This window comes from Lactuca saligna, chromosome 2, assembly GCF_052625555.1.
Source record: "Lactuca saligna cultivar CGN05327 chromosome 2, ASM5262555v1, whole genome shotgun sequence".
NCBI classification, from domain to species: Eukaryota; Viridiplantae; Streptophyta; class Magnoliopsida; order Asterales; family Asteraceae; genus Lactuca; species Lactuca saligna.
Window position 1 is genome coordinate 11,535,040 of NC_136418.1, and position 14,692 is coordinate 11,549,731.

The 14,692-nt window shown below is 35.1% G+C and overlaps 1 pseudogene; it reads right to left on the reverse strand.

The window, feature by feature from the left end:
• Positions 1-8,599: 8,599 nt before the first annotated feature.
• LOC145028752 (epi-neemfruitin B 7-O-acetyltransferse L7AT pseudogene) lies at positions 8,600-10,317 on the reverse strand (annotated as a pseudogene).
• Between the last annotated feature and the right edge of the window lie 4,375 nt (positions 10,318-14,692).

The following is a 14,692-nucleotide window of genomic DNA, read 5'->3' on the forward strand; positions in this document are numbered from 1 at the left end:
ATCTCCAGGATGTGCTCCTTGACTATGCTAAAAATCACTAGAGTCTGGTCTAAAAGACTGCGTGTAACCTCCGTTGATACAAACTCCCTCATCTGCTCCTCGAGCTGCTCGGTCCCTAAACCCGAGCTTGATCGCTCTTTGACACCTGAACCCATCCCCTGGTCCATCTTGCAATGCCGCCATACTGAAAACATGCCATAACAATCATCAAAATACACATCACTGCCGAGGGATCACACACACTCTACAAGTTCCTTGGTTTCATCTCGGCCCCTCTTGAAATGAGTACAAATCCTGTGCTTTCAGTAGTATAGGCCCATACTATCATCCACATCTATCCGTACTTTCCTCAAGAGTTGCCTTGACTCCACCAAGTCCCTTACTACTACTAGTGCTCTTAGCACTAAGCTCATCCTAAGCTTGCCCTAGGGTATCCTCCAACTCACTCCATCCTCAGCTACTGAAGGCATCATCACAATGCTAGTTAGCAACTACCTGAATACCATAACATGTGACGAGGCTCAGATAATCCTTCGAGTAAAGGACTCGTCCCTACAACGGTTGGACTCAAACAAGAGCTGCATAATAGGGCTGAACCCAAAACTCTAAGATTATTCAACCCTAGCCACAGGTGACTTAATGCATTCACCTAATGGCTAACTTGCATCACTCAGAGTCCCATAAAGCACAAAGCAAGTAGCATTCAGACAAAAGGGATATCTAACCAGAACATAATCAAGTAATTCTATACAACAAGAATCTGCACTAGCATGCGATATAAGCTCATGTAATCAGGCATAACCTGAACAGGCTATCCTACTGCTGTCTAACGAATACTAGCATATAGCTTTATAAGCACATATAATAGGCACATAAGGCATCCTCCTTGATCCTTAGCCCTAAATCTAGCATGCTGGTCAATTAATCATAACATAACTTGTATGGGTAATTTGGGAGAACTTAGTTGAGCTCGGCTGAGTGCATGCACCACACCCTTTTCTATTTTCAAAGTTCTTATTCTTTTTTTTTCGAAACCCTTTTTCTTTTCGAAGTTCTTTTTATAAAAATGATTTTATTTTGAAATTTCCTTACCAAGCCCTCAGTTTGAGTTCAGTCACACCCGAGAGTGTGCCCGAATCCCTCAAACCAAGGCTCTGATACCAACTTGTAACGACCCAAAAATCACGACTAAAAATTTGATTTTTAAAACGTTAATTAAACCACAATTTTTAATCCATAACATAAATCTTAACATAAAATCAAAGTGTTAATTCTAAACATGTTCTTATTATTAGATTAAAACATCCCAGGCTGACTAACTATGGTGTGTGCCATGCGATCATCCCGAGCACCTCCCTCCGCTACTGGAAGTACCTGAAACCAAAACTGAAAACTATAAGCACGAAGCTTAGTGAGTTCCCCAACCTACCACATACCATACACATAACTGCATACAACCAGCACTAGGCCTCGTTCACTACCTCGGGCCTCGCCCGCTACAACAGGCTCCACCTGACTTTGAGCCCCACTGAGTGTACATATCTGTTTCTCTTAGGCCCCGCCCGCTAAACATATACAAACATATAACATATTGCATAACACATAAACCATAACTACTCTACTGCATTCCTGTACTAAGACCTCACCTGTCTTTGGCCCCGCCCCTATCATGCTATTGATGAGTCATGGAACCCCGTCCACACTCCTGCTGTTAGTGAGATACGGGCCCAGCCTACACTCACTCCTTTCCTAACTTGGACCTCTCCCCTGGTCGGCTACTGATGAGATATGGAACCTCATCCATACTCTGCTAATAGTGAGATACAGGACCTCGCTCACACTCACCTCCCTACCAGGCATATACAAGTATCACATAGACAACAAGTATATTCTATCATGCAAACCATTCCTTAGGCACCCTCCCGACACTGGACCTTGGTCTTGAATATCATACTAGTAAACATTGCCTAGGGCTAACCCCCGGGTCTGCCTACTCATAACTACATGGACCGACATTGTGGCCGTAGACCCATTCACACAAAGGGAAACTCACCCGCACTGCTGATCTTTGTTGATAACCGTCTGGTTGCTATCTGACAACTCCCCGAACTTTTGCTTCTCTAACTCCCCGAGCTACTAATTACAATAACAACACTTAGCCTAACTATCCTCAAGAAGCCAACTAAGTCAACTCTAGTCAAGGTCCTTCTCAAGGTCAAAGTCAACAGTTAGAGTCAACTTCCAGTTGACTCAACTCGCCGAGTTGTTCTACCAACTCGTTGAGTCCATGCTCCTCAAATCCCAAAACAACCTCGACTTTACTCGTCGAGTCTAGCAATAACTCGATGGGTTCCCTTTCAACTAACATTCGGGACCCATCTTCAATCGACTTGCCGAGTTGTAGAACAACTCATCAAGTCCATCTTCATAAGCTAAGGAGATTACCTTGGACTCGTCGAGTTCCTCCTTGAACTCGTCGAGTACCATGATTTTCATGCCCATTATGGATACAGACTGGATGAGCCCTTATCTAACCCCACTCACTGATCCGACTCATAAACAGAAGGGTTTGGGTTTGCGGCCCGACTCGTCGAGTCCATGAACTGACCCGCCGAGTCCATCTTGTGACATCTCCATTTTGTTGATTACAGTGCATCACAACACCTCCAACTCATAGATCTGGACTCCTTATGATGGCATTGCACGTAAAATTGCTACCTTTACGTGCATGCAAGGTGTTATGGGGATAAAACACTTAATCCAAGCTTCAAAGAAAACCTAGGTCATGAAATGGAATCTTAGCTAGATAAAGCTAAAGCCAGCAACTTTGAGCTCCTAAAGCTCAAGAATGTCCAGATCTGTTGTCCAAATCCATCCTCAAGAGTTTAATACTCAGATTAACCTTGGAAATGATCCAAATATGACCAAAAGCAAACTAGAAAGGGGATCTATCAATTGAAAACTCAAGGTACAGACTTTTTTTTTTTTTTTTTTTTTTTACCTTTTAACCGTTGCTAAAACGATATGAAGGCTGGATCTACACTTCCTTCCTTGCTTCTTTCTTCAAAGCCTTCAAAATCCACTCCAATGGACCTCAATCTTCACCAAAAGCTCCAAAAATGAAGTTGGGTAGCTAGGTTTTGGGGTTCTGCACGAGAGAGGTTGTAATGAACCCTAGGGAAGAGAATAAGATGCTTAAATAGGGTACCAAGTCCCAGAATTAGGGCTTTCCCAACCCAGACCAGACTCGCTGAGTCTACTTGCCGACTCGCCGAGTCGGTCACTTAATCTTCGACACGGAGTCCGCTTCGACTCGACGAGTTGACCCCCTTTTGAGTTAGGATTTTCCTTTCCTTTCCTGGCCTTTCTGATTCCGGGTGTTACAATATATATATATATATATATATATATATATATATATATATATATATATATATATATATATATATATATATATATATATCTTAAATTCTCAATAATTATGTGAGACCATTTTGTGTTTTTCAGCTTTTGTGTATTCACATGAATCTAATTTTGTTATATATTTAAATCAAATTATGATTTTAACTTATGGTTTTGACATATATAATTTCTCTAAAAATATTTGTACATGAATTACTGAATCCGAGTACTCGCTACTCGACAGTCATCCGAAAAGGTATCGAGTAGTGAGTTCTACAACTTTGCTTTCAACCAATCTATGGACCAAAACCTGAACACCCCTTCTCCAAACACAAACACATCTGTTCCGCTCGGTTTCTTGTAATACGAGAGCTATATGAACCTCCTTAAGTCTAAAAACTCACCATAATTACCATTTCAAGAATTTTTTTAATCCCATCTTACTCCCAATTCAATTTCCTACATCACCCTACTTGAAACAAAATCTAAATCTTTAACAAAACCTTTTCAACACTTTCACTTTCATCCCACAAACAATCATACAATCATCACTCACACAACTAATGCAACAAACGGTTGTCTAAACTGAAGCGGATGGGGGGGGGGGGGGGTAGTTAGAGAAGTAGAGGGAAAGGGAAAAAGAAAGGGAAAGCGATCATTAAAACTGAAGAAGAAGAAGAAAAAGATGATCCACCATGGTGACACTGTAAGGGGAGTACGTGTTGGCCGTGGCGTGGTGTGGGACTTTAAAAAATCCAACTATAGGAAACATATGAAGAGAGTTGGTTTTCAGGAAACCATGCTCGAAATTTTTTGCACATTCTTGAAAAAAGATGGGGCATATCACAATAGCGATATGCTTAGTAACAAGTGGACTCCAACTAACTTGAAGTGAAACATGTTTAATTCAATCTAAAACAAACTTTCTTCGCAAAAGTAAAGTGGTGCGAATGGTTTCGATTAGTTTAGAGCCACGAGAGAGCAATATCACGTCCAAATTGATCACATTTTTGAGTACGACAAAATTCAGGAGATAGTGAGAAAAGATCCTAAATGGATTAAAGCACCCACATCGTCAGAGGTACAATCGAGGAGGTTACGCAATTAGAGTTCGTTTGATGTTTCTGATGCACGAACTAAAATCGAAAAGATAGACCCCCTCCCCCTGCACACATTGACGTGACAAAGCGAAGCACGCTCAACGACGCACAAACGAAGCTAAGAGAAGGGCACAAGAATAGGAGAAAATACACTACAAGAAATAAGGGCAATAGCAGCGACGCCATTACCGGCGACGAACACTATTAGCGGCAACATGTCATTTGCGCGTTACTAGTCGCCGCTAATAGTGTGCGTTGCCGCTAATAGTAGAAAACTACGATCTGTGTAAAAAGAACTGGTTAACCGTGTTCGTTGATCTGGACCAAATCGAACGGCCGAAAACGATGTTCGCTCACCGTATTCGCGGCGACATCAATGGCGGCGATGACATTGCTGCTAATGCTTTCCCTCGTAAGGGTGTCGCTGCTAAAACCTTAATGTCGCCGCTAATACCTCCCTGTCTCCGCTAATAAGTGTCGCCGCTAATGGTCATCACAGATGTACCCCTTTTCCTACACTGCTTTCTGTAATATGTTTCTTTCACTTACTGTCGATGACTCATATCGAAGAAAAATCACTGGCGACATTAGCGTCTATCACCGGCGACGACAAGGGCACCATCACTGGCGACGGAAGCCTCATCACTGGCAACAGGTAATTTCCGATTTTTTATCCCGATTTCTTTTTTGAACATCGACTATATAAGTGATTAACTAATGATTTTGGTGTTTGATTATATGTATTAAGCTTTGTTGACCTCTAATTTCAGGTTGTCATCACCTCCACCAAACCACCGGATTTTTTTGCCAACACAACACGCCCACAGCATCACCATCATTTTGATTTCATTCCACTCCAGGTTCTATTCCATTTCATGAAGTATTCTGATATAATTCTTCATATTGTATGCATCATTTATGTATGTAATTTATTTGATGAATGGAAAAAAAAATTTGTATAATGAATGTGAATAGAAAAAACTGAAAAAAAAGGATGAAATAATGAAAAGAACGAAAAAAATATGATGTTATAATGTGTATTTGTATGTATATCGTGTGTTTAAGTGTATTTTTATGTATAATGTGTGTATTTATGTATGAAAAAAACAAAGTAGGATGCTATAATTAAATGTGTATTTATTTTATTATATGTGTAATTGTATGTATAGAAATTATGTGTGTAGTTTGTGTGTTTGTATTTGGATGTTATAATTATATACATGAAATTCTATGTATAGAAATTCTTCATATTGTAATTGTATGTATAGAAATTATTTTATTATATGTTTATTTATTTTATTTTATTATATGTATAGAAATTATTCATATTGTAATTTTGCAGGCTATATATGGGGTTTAGTTGGGCGATACTCTTTTACGTGATGGCAGATGTTATGGGCTTAGGGCAAGGAGGTGATGGAGTCGGGGATCCACCACCTCCTGTAGGCTTTGGTCATGGATAACATGAACATGATGGTAAGTTTTATTATGATATATTCATTACCTATTTTTATCTATTTATTATAAGCTGTCGTGAATAATATTTTTAATAGCTGAGCTTCCTAAAAAAAGAAGAGGCCTAGCAAAAAACATCAAACTATCAAAGTCGATACAGGCAAACAAGGGAAAGCCTATAGAATTGGATTTCGATAGGGAGATCACATATTCCCCTGCCGGGAACCGTGGTAATTGGTTTACCCGTGAGATTGGGAAGTATATGCGGATGAATATCCCTTTGAGCATATTTGGTTGGGAAAATGTTTCCCCCGCTTTAAGAAATGCCACAATGGTGCATCTAAAGGTAACTTGGTTAATATTTTAAGTTTAGTTGTGATTGATATTTAATTAACAAACTTTTTTAGAATCTTAGAATAAGTTTGATTTGGATAAGGTTAACTTGGATCCCGAGCATGCTCAGTTGTTGCAGAGCATCGATGCGACTTTACAAAGAGTTTATAAAGGTCGAAGAAATAAAGCACATACTTATTTTCAGAATGTCGGGGGGCTTACAGATATCCCAAGGGCATTAGCCACCCCCCCCCCCCCCCCCCCGATGGTATGTCACATGAAAATTGGGCGCAAACAGTCGAACATTTTCAAACTCCTGAATTTTAAAAGCATTCGATGTCAAACAAAGGAGTCCCTGCACAACAACAAGTTGTAAATACAGGGGGGTCGTGCTTGTATAGCAATGCATGTTTCAAAGAAGTAATTTATGATATATTTAAATATTTATTTAAATTATAATTAATCTAATTTTTAATGTTAAATAGGACATCACTCGAATCGAAACATTTCGTAAGGATAATGCAAATCGTCAAGGGGTATTTACTAGTTCTGCAGTCGAGCAACAATACGTAAGTGCTTAATTAGTATTTTTTTTCATATAAATGTTTATATTGTCAATGGGTATTAGTAATCTAATTTTTATGATGTTTGTCATTTTTTGAAAATACAGAATGCTTAACTCCATGAGATCAATCAACAAACTCAAGCTTCTTCTGAAGCCAACGGTCTAACACCAAAGGATACACAAATTTGTTTTGAAAGAATATTGGGTGTTCGATGAGGCCATATTAGAGGCATCAGGCGTAAACCTTCTACGGTTGTATCGATGTACGATTAGGAACGACCACTGACACAATCACCACCACAATCACAGGTGACAAGACTATTTAATTTTGACAATTGCTTCAAATGTTGGTAATTGTTGATTTAGTATTAGGAATGTTGGTAATTGTTAGTTTGATAATATTTTATGTGTTGGTAATTGTTAGTTTGGTTATACTTTGATATATTGGTGTTTTGTAGTTTGGTAATTGTTAGTTTATGAAAGTGCAATGCTATAATGATATTTTGTAGTTTCGTAATTGTTAGTTATTGTACAATGCTATAATGTGTTATATGCAATATCAACATTTGATAATTGTTAGTTTCTGAAAGTACAATGCTATAATGATATTTTGTATATAGAATGTTATAATGTTGGCTTAACTAATTATAAGACTATGTTGTTTTCTTTGTAGTTGGAAATGCTTCAAACGATGTTAAAATATCCGACAGATAGTCCCGCACTTGAAGATTGGTTTCGTTCGTTGCCACAAAGAAATGAAACTGAAGGAAACGAGGAGAGCGACGATGACGAGTAGCTAGTTGTATGATTTTTGTATGTTTTGTTTGTGTAAACATTTTAGATTAGTATTTTTTATATTTTGTATTATGTTAAATTGGATGATTATTTTAAATGGATGTTGGATTAATATTTTGATATGGAAGGATGTATGATTATAATAATTAATATCATAGCAATTTTTATAGTTTTTATGCAGTTTTTTTCAATTATAATATGAAATGTTAAAAAAAAAAAAAAATACCGACGACGCCTTTAGTGGCGACAGTCGGTTATTAGCGGCTACAACCGCTTATTAGCGGCGACAACCGCTTATAAGCGGCGACTGGCCTTTAGCGGCGACAACTCGTAGTAACGGCGACATTTGGATTATCAGCGATGAGGCATCAGCGACGACTTTTTAACAACGACACATCACCGTTAATACTATTAGCGGCGACGCGTGTCGCCGGTAATATACTAATTTCTTGTAGTGATAAAAGAAAAGTTCGACCAATACAATGTAATCACACAATAAAATGTTAAAGTACAACGTGAGCACTTGGAGTTCCTTTGTAAGCAAGCAGAGGAGGATCAAATAACAAAAGATTTAGCAATTCTTCATAGCGAAGAAAATACGCAACCACGACAAATGCAAGTACTCTGAAAGATGAATGAGATGATCGAGAAAAAAAATATTTGGATGACTAATGAATCGTTTTTATGTTTTTAAATTAAGAAATATTTCTTTTGCGTTCAATGTTTTTTTGTTTAATTGTTAAATGTTATGGTTAATTTAGCATTTAATTAAATTACATGTTTTATTTTTTTTATATATAAAAAAATATAATGTGAATAAAAAAACAAATTGGAAAAATAACAAATAACTAAAATGAAAATAAATAAATTAAAAAATAGACAAAAAAGAAAAAAGAAATAATGACATAAAAAATTAACAGTATTATAATATGTTGCGAATCTCCTTATTTTGTTTTATAACACAATATAAATGATATCACATATTAGATGACAATTTTTTTTGGTGGGGTGATAGATACCCACACCCTGTGGTCTTAAGAATCACTTCTTTCACACGATTTATCAATTACAAGAAAATAGTTAACAACACACAATCACAACAAAAACGTAGAGAGCTAAATAGGATCCGTAAATGATGTAATGTGGGTTCGACAGCTGCCTGGCCGCATCATGCACGTCCGACTTCCTTTTTATTTTTTCACGCATTAAAAATCAGGCCGTTTGAAGCGGATCTATTTCCTTTACAAATTAGTCAGTTGCCTGGCCAAGTCATGCACCCAACGCACCAATTTCACCATTTAGAAGAGGACTTGGATCTAATGAAGCATATGAAAGTAACTCTTGATTCTTCTGTAAAATCTCCATTTCTGATTCATCCAAATTCACCCATGCTTCTATACCTTCCCCACTTTTCGTGTCCATTAGTGTCACAAACTTAATGAAAACCTGCGCGCCCTCAGCTACAATACCTGTCACCCAACTCGGCTTTCCCCAACCGAAGTCAATTTCATAGAAACCCATCCTGCACCAACTCGTAAAACAATAGTTTTCTATGGTTCCTATCGAGCCAGTTATTTCCCCCATTTCTTGTAATGATTTCTGCATGGCGAAAGACCCTTCATCTCCTTGTGCTTTCTCCACAAACTCAACGTTGATTTTTGAAATACTTTCACGCACCTTATTCACCAAACTGTGCAATGGCGTCTCCTCACTAGCAAGACACACAGCATTTGAGATCCAGACGATGTTACCGATCAAGTGATTCGAAAAGGTGGATTTAAGTTTGGGGCGAAGATTCACCCAGTGTGATAAACTAGAAGGCTTCTGGATACCACAGGCTTCATTAGTTGCATCCATTGCACACTTCCATATCAAACTAGATACAACCTCAACACGAGTAGGCCGTTGCACCCCGTTACTTTCTGCCTTGGCTCTCAGTCTGGTGATAGCATCCGGCCCGAATACAAACCTTCTCGTGCAACACTTGCCTTTCTTTAACAACGACTCCCCCAACACCATGACTGTGTCTCTGAGCCATGAACCTTTCGCAGGGAAGAGAGATGGTGTGGTGAAATTTGGATACACGACTTCTTCAGCTCCACGAGCCATGTTACTCCATCCTTTCAGAAACGTGTACACTGCAGCCCCATCAAGGATTTTGTGTGAAATGCATAAGCCGATGGCAATCCCACCACATTCGAAAATGTTCACTTGCACGTTTGTTACACGATTACCGATACTAGACTCGTTAAAGCTAGGTACACATGGCAGAAAGGTATTGATCAACCGGTGATCAGGATGCTGTAGAAATTCGTCAAGACGACCGTGGACCAAAGCTACAATATAGTTTGCACCAACATCATTACAATCAATAGAAAGATCGTTCTTGATTGTTCCTGCAAGAGGGTAAAACCGAGTCAATGTCTCAGATAAAGATTTCTTTAAAAGCTGAGACCTTTCTAGGGCTTGATTTGTGTTGTCGCCATTGTTACTAGGGTAGTATAAGATGATTGGTACATAAGGAGTTATAATAATCTGATCTATCGCAGAAAGATCAAATGTAGTCAAATGGGATGGTGTTGGGGAAGAGGGTTTGATGTTTTCTTTGGAAATGATTTTTGTTTCCATAGCAGATAGAAGAGAAATATGGTTCAAGTCTAGAAAAGCTAGATGATAGATGTGCAGAAGATATGCCACATCCCTGGCCATTTTATAATGATAAGGTTGATGATGCATGTATCGGTGTCACATAAGGCAGCTCGTGTGTATGGAGTAACACACAAACAATTTTTTTGGGTTTATATTCTATGGAATTTTTTTATTATTATTTTTTTATGTGAAATTTATTTTTAATTCTTTATAAAGTAAGAAGTACAAATTCAATTCAATAACTCAGTTTTAGTGATTCTCGTATCTTTTGGGATGCTTACTTTTAGCTTGAATATCTTTATCTTTATATATTTATAAAGGAATTTCACCACATTAATTTGAATTCTCATGATACATTTTATTCAAACTATATTCATTTGAAAAAATCTCTTAATAATGATTTACCATTTAAAGATTTTATAACTTGTATAATATGTTTAATAAGCAATTAATGGATAGTCTATTATAAAAGGCCAATCTCTTTGAGTAAACACATAAATACCAATCAAATATAAAATTCACAAAGTAAACAAGTCTAAAGGTTATTGTGTTGGTATGAGGCTTTTAAACCATTTTTCGAGCCATGATATTATGTTAAAACTTTTAATTTGTAAGTATGTTATATAATAATTCTTTTTTTTTCTTTGTTTAAGTATTATTTTAAGACAATCATTGTATAGTATGGTTGAAATTTTAATGTAAATTAAATTAGATTAATGTTATCAGTCATATGTTATGAAATGTGATATAGATAATATTTAATTAAATATTGTATATATATGTTTGTGTGTTTGTGCTGCTTCGAAACAATAAGTGATTAAAAATCATAGATATGCAATATTATCCATGTAAGTCTTTTTTAAAATGCAAATTATCTATCTGATCACTTTGTATTCAGTATATGTTTAGTATTTTAAGTATAATAATACGTGCTTTTTAAAAGTTTCATTTCACTTATATATAATAATAAGTGGTTTTAAAATTAACGAACAATAGTTATAAATAATAAAATCAAATTATAAAAGTTATGAATATATCATATTATCCATGCATCTCTCTTTTGAAATGCAAATTATCAATCTTATCACTTATAATTTAGCATATGTCTAATATTTGAATAATAATATTAAGTGTTTTTTAAAAGTATTCTTTAACTTAATATTTAATAATAAGATGTTTAAAATTAAAGAACAATAATTTTAAATGATAACAACATCAAATTATAAATTACATAACATTAGCTACAAATAAATTTTATTTTAAATGAACATCATTAATGAATTCTCTATCTTTATATAGTTTATAAAGGAAACATTTTTTTCCTTTCACCACATTCATTTGAAACTCCCATGATGCATTTTACTCAAATCATATTCATTTGAAACCTCTTATTTGAATGAATACCACTCAAAAGTTTCTTAATAATGATTTACCATTCAAAGGTTTTATAACTTATATATTACATTTAATAAGGAATTAATGAATAGTCTACTATAAAAGGCCAATAAATTTGAGTAGACACACAAATACCAATAACATATAAAATTCAGAAAGAAAAAAAGTTTAAAGGTTATTGTGTTGGTTTCAGAGTTTTAGACCATTTTTCGAGTCATGTTATAATGTTAAAGCTTTTAATTTATAAGTTTGTTATATACTAATTATTTGTTTTTCTTGATTTTAGTATTCTTGTAAGACAATCATTGTATAGTGTGGTTGAAATTTTAATATAAATAAAACTAGATTAATGTTATCGATCATATGTTATGAAATGTGATATCGATAATATTAATTAAATATTGTATATATGTTTGTGTGTTTGTTTTGTTTCAAAACAATAATTAATTAAAAATCATGGATATGTCATATTATCCATGTAAGTCTCTTTTAAAATGCAAATTATCTGTCTTATCACTTTATATTTTAGTATATGTTTAGTATTTTAAGTATAATGATAAGTGCTTTTTAAAAGTTTCATTTCACTTATTAATAGTAATAAGTGGTTTTAAAATTAACGAACAATAGTTATAAATAATAAAACCAAATTACAAAAATCACGGATATGTTATATTATCCATGCATGTCTCTTTTGAAATGCAAATTGTCAATCTTATTACTTTATTATTTAGCCTATGTCTCATATTTGAATAATAATATTAAATGTTTTTTTAAAAGTTTTCTTTAACTTAATAATAATAATAATATGTTTAAAATTAATGAACAATAATTTTAAATGATAACAACATCAAATTAGCCTATGTCTCATATTTGAATAATATATTAAATGTTTTTTTAAAAGTTTTCTTTAACTTAATAATAACAATAAGATGTTTAAAATTAAAGAACAATAATTTTAAATGATAACAACTTCAAATTATAAATTACATAACGTTAGTTACAAATAAATTGTGTTTTAAATGAACATCAATAATGAAGGTAGATAATAATTGCATACATAAAAAATTAAATTAATCAATCATAATAATTGTTAAAAATTATACTAAATAGATAATTATATTTAATTTTGTTTAATGAGGAAGGTAGCTTGATGTCAATTAATATTATTGTTCAAATAGTTGAGATTATATATATATATATATATATATATATATATATATATATATATATGTATATATATATATTAGTGTAAAAATATTATGTCAAAATTAATGTCAATAATCATATAAACGCATAATTATATATTTTTAACTTGCATCGCGCAACGTGTGGGAATTCGTATAGTTCTCTTTATAAACCTTTGACATAAATGGGTTTCCGATCGTCCTTTGGAGAGGGATTGCTATTTGGACTATGCTAAGACTTGGACGTATGTTGCATTCCATTTGGCCAACTCCTAGCTCCAAACTGAAATCCCCAAGAGTTGAACAACAAACCTACAATATGAGAAGCAACCTCATAAGTGCTAGGCCACTATATAGTTGGTTTTTATAACCTTTTGACATGATAGACATAAATATATGATTCAAACTAGGGCTATTAGTAATCGGTAAACCTCAAGAAAGATGATTTTTGAGGTTTACTAATTACAAATAAGCTGATTTCAATCATATACTATGATTAAAGTAAATTGCAAATTTGGTCCCTATGATATCCCAAAAAGTGAGTTACAGCTAGTCTAAAATTGAAATTTATATCCAGATTTGGTCCCTCGAGTTAATTGTAGTTATAATTTTTCCAGTTCACTTGGTCATATTCTCCTCATGTGAGGGCATACTTGTCATTTGAGTAGTTTCTCCCAAAATTTTTATTAACTATTGTAATTTTTTTATTAAAAAAATAAATAATTTCATTCCCTCTCTCTCTCTCTCTCACACACACACATCATGAACCATTTGGGTTTATTCTTAATGAAAACATATGCATACACATACACACATATACTCATGAACATACATACATATTGCCACTACTACAACCACCATCACCTACTACCACTACAAGTATTGTTTGACATAGCCACGAACATGTGCACCCACCACCTACAAGCCAATGAAAATTAATCATATAATTAATCAAATTCCAAGATTCCAACTCTCATATGGATAAATTTCTAAACCTGAATCCAAAAACTTGATTTAGAAAAAAAAAACTTAAATTGATTTCAGAAATTAAGTGTTGTTTCATGAAATCTCAACCACCTTCATCGACGAAGACCTTGATCAATGTATGATATTTAATCAAAATCTAAAGTAAGGTGTTAGGGTTTAGCTGGGCACTTTTCCTATCACACTCCTCCTCATTTGACTGGCATCCTCATTCACTGAGCCCTATATCGACCGCCACATTCATATGTATATTTTGAATAAAATCCCCTCGCTTCTTTTTACTGGTATTTTTTTGGCAACAAGTTCTTGGGCTTTCTTGGACAGGAGAAGGGATTGAAGAGGTGTGGTGGTGGAATCAACATCCCAATTGGCATATATTATGAATGGAGATGGGCATATTTAAAGAAAGACATTGTCACATTAGAGGCTGAGAAAGATTGGAGGGGAAGGCAGCAGATGTAGGGCGGTGGACTACCAATCCAAGTTTTCCCATTTTGGATGGTAACACATACGCACACATTTATGAAGATTGGAGGGGAAGGAAGCAGATGTAGGGGTGGGTCTACGACCACAATGCCGACCCACCAGCAAAGGCGTTGCATGGATGGTTGTCTTTGTGATAATCATCCAGGATTGATATGCGATATGATTATTGTGCTTGATATGATCATTGTATCTGATATGCTTGTTGTGCTTGATATGTATTAGTAATAGTAGGGGTCGAATAGTCCCCGGATACCGGTTGAAAGATAACAAAGGGTAGGTTAGCTCCCGGTTACCGGTTGAAAGATACCGAAGGGGAGGGTAGTTCCCAGTTACCGGTTGAAAGA